Below are 6,000 nucleotides of genomic sequence, written 5' to 3'. Positions count from 1 at the left end.
AATTCTCTCAACCCAAGGTTTTTAATCGGTAAAAAATATCTACCACATTAGGTATTTTTATTATGAAACGACTCAAAGGATTTTCCAGGTGTTAAGTTTTAGCTCAGTTAGCTTTAATTGAATTCAAATTTCCTGACGTTTTCAGTGGCTATGATATGCCTCGCATCATTGCAAATTTATATCTATTGATTTGATATTGAAATATTAAGTATTTCTATATCTATGTTTAGAGGATAAAGGCAGGCGAAATCTTAACCATACAAAGCATTACGATATCCAATGCCAGATGAATACTATGTATTTTAATGTATTATTGAAGGCAAAAATGATCAGGGAAGACTTCATGGAGCTGAGACAATGCAGGTCTTACATATGCGCATGATTTGAACAGGACAATACAGGACAGGCACCGAACAGGCAGAGGCGCTGACACCGGTGCCCGAGTTTTGCCGGGCAGGCCTGCAACGCCACACGAGAGAGCGCCCCCTTCCGGAACCGAGTTCCTCGTGCCCCTTTCTCGTGCCTCCGGGCGAGCGCGGTGCCGGCGGTACGCAGGCGCCGCGAGCAGCTGAGGGCTCGCAAAGGCTCGACAGGAGCGCATGCGTGCGGCTCTTTGGAGGCGGTAGCTTCTTCGGCGTCGAGACTGGAGGCTGAGTCTAAACTGTGTGGGGCGCAAATGGGATCCGGCTGTTAGTCGGGTAGGCATAGGTAGGACGGCTGCCTTGTGGGGAGCAGGGGGCTGGAAGGCGGGAGCCTGTAGCGTGGAGGTCCGGAGCCTTTGCTTTGCAATCCGGGCCGACTATTGTATCTGTGTCGCAGCGGCTGCGCACAAAATGGCGGCGGGCTGACGGCGGGGGCGGGAGGAGGTTGGGGGACCCCCGGGATGGGAAGGGAGCTCGGCTGCCTCGCCACCGCGTCGTTTCACCGCACTGCCCCCGGAGGGCCGGGTCGGGGCCCGTGCTAGGACCCTACTTCAGGAAGAGCCGCCTGACGCCGTTTGCACTGGGCGGAGGAAGGAAAACAGCCCTTTGGCAAGGCCGTGGCGGCCCCTTCCCCATCCGCGCAGGGCCTGCCGAGAGCGCACCAGGCCTGACAGCCGGAGGAAGCGGTGGTGAGGGAGCATCGCGGAGGGAGTAACCATTCCCGTCGGGCCTGGAAGAGAGGCGGTGGAGCTCGAGCTGAGCCCTTTGGCGAGCGATATTGTGCAAGAAGCGTGGAGAGAAGAGCGTATTTGTGTTTGGGGCTGGGGAAGGGGGAGTTGGGGTGAAGAGGGAATCTACGATCCAGCGGCTTTTGCTGGTCGGGGTTTCCTCTGCCTGCGTTGTGCGGGCCTGAAGGCAAAGAGAGTGTCACCTCTGTGCGGGATACCGAGGGCTCGTGAACTGCTCTGATACTTATTTGCAAATTACTCAGAGGAATCCAGAATGCGGATCGTTAGTGATTTAGTTTTGCGTGATTCCTAGCTTGGGCCCCGTTCTGTTCAAGGTGGGGGGAGAATGTGTACCACACACAAGAATCCTGGAGGACATCTGAAACAGATCTTTTGTTGTTTGGGATAACTGTGAATAAGGGAGACATATTATTACAAGATCTTTAGTTGAAGTAGACAACGAAGGCTGCCTCAAGCTATTTTCTCTTAATTTAAAAATTTGCTCTGAGGCAAAATTTGGGGGGAAAGTAATATTTTAATCTGGAGGAGTTCTGAAGAAAAATTTGTTAGCAGGATCCGGCGACTTATGTTGATTCAAATTCTTTTTCTAACCAGCTTTGGAATTGTGCACAAAAATTTTTTTTTCTTTATTTGTTGTAAAGGCTTAACTCATTTTTCAAGGATGTTTGCTGGCTCAGATTTGCAATTAAAATTGATAACCTGAAAAACAGTTTACAAAAAAAGTGAGTTTAATGAAGTTTATACAGAAAAATGAACGCATAATTTACATTATTTCAACATAGCTTTAAATATTGTTGATGATTAGGTATTCTAGACTTAGTGGGCTTATGTTGCATTCTTTTTCCTTTTGACAGCATTTCATATACACTTTATATTCTCATACTCGGTGATATACACTTAAATAATCATGTGAAATTAACATGTTATTACACAGAAATAATGCTGGGCCTTCTTGATTGTGTTGGAACCAAGTGAGGGTAAAGATAAAACAGTTGGAAGAAACCACAGAATCTCGTTCGTTTTTATTAACTAGTTTTCATGTCACACATATCTATTACCTTGAGTAGTGGTTGTATTTTAGTTTTGTAATCTCTTGTATTTTGTTATGGAGAGTGTATACAGCATATACTCAGGTTTAAAAAAATACTTCTTACAATCAGTGATCACTTTGTACTTCATGGCTGTCTTAAAAATTTTCTCTTGGGTGCTCTTAGGAAGGTGATCTCTGGAAATTTTTTTTATGTAGTGAAAGAAAATGAGAGACAAACAGTTTAGTGGAAAGAGAATATAGGCTTTGGAATCAGAAGATCTGGCTTCGAATCCCTGTTTTCCTCTTACTGTATGAGTGAGATTTGGGGTAAGTTATTTTAGTCTTTCTGAACTTTTGTTTCTGTATCTGTAAAATGGTGATAATACTACTTCCTGCTTGGGATTATTGTGAGGATTAAGTTAGAAAAGGTATAAAAAGCCCCTATCCTTTGGCACGTAGTAGGTACTTAATAAATGTTAGCTGTTACTATTGTTGCAAGTTTTTAAGTGCTTAGGCAGCATCTTTTAATAGAAAATTGCAACCTGTGGATACTATCTCTTAATTAAAAAGAAGAGGCTTAAAGGAATTTAGGTTAAATTGATAGAATTTTGGAGCTGAAAGATCATATAATCTTTCATTAAAATATTTTGTTCATCTGTTGATATAAACTTATCAAAATATATTGTATCCATTTGTTTATATGATTGTTATGTTCATCTTTGTATCTGTCCCAGTGCCTGGTATGTATTAGATGCTCGAACTCAGGTGGTGGTTGCCACAGTCTGGATAAGAACACAGGCCCTTGGGAGTCCAAATCGTGCTCTTTCTACTGTGACTTAATGTATACTGGGCAAGGTTTGGAAAATATCTGTCCAAATAATTAATATAGTGCTTTATATACTGAGAAACAGGGCTTCCAGTATGGGTACCCAGTAATATATTTTGGGCTGTTGTGCAAGGAAACAAGCTACTGAATGTTACAATGTGGTGGTTTAGAGATCCTCCAAACTGAAAGTAATTATACTTGTGGCTAAAGCCAATAAGCCCTCTTTGTATCCAACTTTACTTACTCTTTCATTGCTTCAGCTTTATTTACTGTAGTCTGAAATTTGTGATTGAAATGAAAATGGAAAGAAGATAGGTATATGGAAAATAAGAGAATAATGGAAAGTAAGAAATAATGGTAGGGAAAAGGTGAGGTACAGAAATAAAACACAGCTCTTATGATCAGTGAGGATCAAGAGTAACGGGCTTTGTATTGAAAAGAAATGTTCAGGGAGTATAGGAGAAGGGGTTTTAAGGTGCATATATTTTGATGTTTTCTTAGTGCTTACCTTGGGGTGTGTACATTTTGGATTATTTTTCTACTCTTTTGAGCCCCTTAAAAAAGTTTATTTATTGTTACAGTCATTCTTAAGTTTTCATACTTTTTTCTTGCCTTATTTCCACAGTCTTCATTTTATTAATCTTGCAACTGATTTCCCTGTTGTCCTTGCTAATGAGTGAATGTTGCCAACTTTCTATTCTTTTGAATTTCTTCACTTAAAAAATTTTTTTTTTTTATTAGGGAAAATTTTAAAGATACACAAAAGCAGAGGGTATTTTATAATGATTCACCTATCACCCAGCTTCAACAATTATAAGCTAATGGTCAGTCTTGTCTCTACCCTCCATCCTGTTATTTTTAAGCAAATCCCATAACATATCATTCATCAATTTATAGTTTAGAATTTTTCTCCAAAATATTTAGGAAAAAACATGCATATCACACCTAAAGTAATAATAGTTCCTTAATATCAGAGATTCGGTCAGTATTCAAATCTCCCTAATTGTTTCTTATACACCACACACGTGTCTGTGTATACATGTATGAATTTAATTTCTATTTCTACTACCATATTGAAATTTTCAGAAATTACCCACGTCTTAATAAAAGGAACAAACAACTACCTGCTTCTTAGGTAAAGCATTTTGTTTACTGTCTAACATTTTTTGAGCATCTGTTGCATGTCAGAGGGTATAATTTTAATCATTCTTCACATCAACATTCTGTGCTGTTATACTGAGTCTTGGGTTCATCAGCTTGCTGAGGCTCACATTTTTAGCAAGCAACAGGATCAGAATTAAAGCACTGAGTCCAGGGTCTAAGTTCTTAAAAAACACTGTGCTATGTTAGTGTTAAATTTTACTTATGGGAGTTACCCAATTTTGCATGAAGTCACTTGCTGGCACCCCTTGTAGCGGGTGGATATCTTCAGATCAGTGGAAATTTCCCCAAAGATGAGATTATTATGGATTGCATAATGGGCTGACTAACAGTCAATAGTTAGGGAGTGAACATGTTACAGAAGAATAGCCAAATCCGAAAAGGTGCGTAGGACTGATGCTCTTTATCATTGCCAGCTTTTTGTCTGTTGCCATACTTGCTTATAGTCCTTTTTTGACCTAGTACTAAGGTGTTAGATAGCCTGGTATTGGGTCATTTACTATTTGAATGAATTAAAGTGCTGGCTGACAGGGGAATTCCCTATTTCCCTTCCCTTTATCGTTTTGCGTGCTTGCATGCACAGACACGCACCCTTATTTTTTTCCTGAACTATCTTGAGAGTAAGTTGCATGTATTGTGCTCCTTTACCCTTTATTAGTTTATTAATTAGTGTAATAGTTTATTTCCTAAGAATAGGATGTTTTCTTTTGTAGTCATAGTGCCGTTATCAATCTCAGTAAATTTAACATTGATAAAATTTTTTACGATATTCTGATTTTGTCAGTTGACCCAATAATGTTTCTTATAGCAGTTTTTTCCCCCCTCCAGTACAGGATCGGTCTAGGATTAGGTAATTGCATTTAGTTGTCGTGTTTCTTTAGTCTTCCTTGCTTTGGAATATTTCTATAGTCTTTTAATCTTTTTGTGAAATTGCCATTTTCGAAGAATACTATTTGCTTTCTTTTTTTTTTTTAATAGAACATTTTTCATTTTGGATTTTTTTGATGTGTCCTCTTGAATAGATTCAGATTATGCATCCCTGGAGAGAAAAATCAAATTGCTTTGTTCCCCCATGGTATCAGATCTGGAGGTGCAGGAAGTCCATCTGCCCCTCATGGATAATATGTTGTTTGATCACATGTTTGGTCAAAATGTTTGAGGTTTTTTCTCCCTTGAACTACTTGATCTGTGGAGAGATATTTTAAGACCATGCAAATGTCCTATTCCTTGTCAAAATTTCACTCAGGATTTAACATGCATGGATGATTCTTGCCTGAACCAATCTTTACATTACTGTGATGGTTATAAAATGATTTTCCAACTTAGCATTTCCTCTACATTTACAGTGATTGATTGGTGTGGCGTTATGGACCCCTGGTTTTCTCAGTGGTTACTGTCCAGTTCTTTCTTGCTTTATCTTATTCCATATATATATCTTGTTTTCCACAGTGAGAACCCTGGTTCCCAGCACTATCAAAACATTTACTTATATGCTCAATCCCATGATATATCTAAAGTAATTTAAGAATAGCTTCATCCATACCACTGCAAAAAAAAAAGCAAAAAAAAACCAAACTACTAAAAAGGGTAAGAATTTGTTTGTAGTTCTCAGTTTTCTCCCAGCTCCACCAAAACTGAGGGTGTTATAGATCAAATAGTGGGTTCATAAATTACTTGTTTTTAGTTTAGTTTAGTTTTCTTTTTCGCCTTCAGTGAGTTACGGTATTCATTTGAAAAATGAATTAGTTTGCTTTCAGTTTTAGCTTTTTTCCTTCTTCCCATCCTTGATTTAATTTTTTTAAAAATTTAGTT

At 39.1% G+C, this 6,000-nt stretch overlaps 1 protein-coding gene across 5 annotated transcripts in view; it reads left to right on the top strand.

The window, feature by feature from the left end:
- Window positions 1–591: 591 nt before the first annotated feature.
- The window catches only part of ZNF638 (zinc finger protein 638), a 97,096-nt gene continuing 91,687 nt past the window's right edge, over window positions 592–6,000 (top strand). For 4 of the 5 annotated variants that reach the window (XM_036872334.1, XM_036872337.1, XM_036872332.1 and 1 more), the window contains exon 1: window positions 602–708. The gene's annotated coding sequence lies outside the window, so the exon portion shown is untranslated. Of the gene's footprint in view, window positions 709–6,000 lie in introns of all 5 variants that reach the window. The other variant, XM_036872333.1, reaches the window with a different exon arrangement.

The sequence above is a fragment of the Balaenoptera musculus genome, chromosome 13 (genome assembly GCF_009873245.2).
Source record: "Balaenoptera musculus isolate JJ_BM4_2016_0621 chromosome 13, mBalMus1.pri.v3, whole genome shotgun sequence".
In the NCBI taxonomy this organism is placed as follows: Eukaryota; Metazoa; Chordata; class Mammalia; order Artiodactyla; family Balaenopteridae; genus Balaenoptera; species Balaenoptera musculus.
Note: the sequence above shows the minus strand (reverse complement) of the source record. Positions and strands in the feature narration are given on the sequence as shown.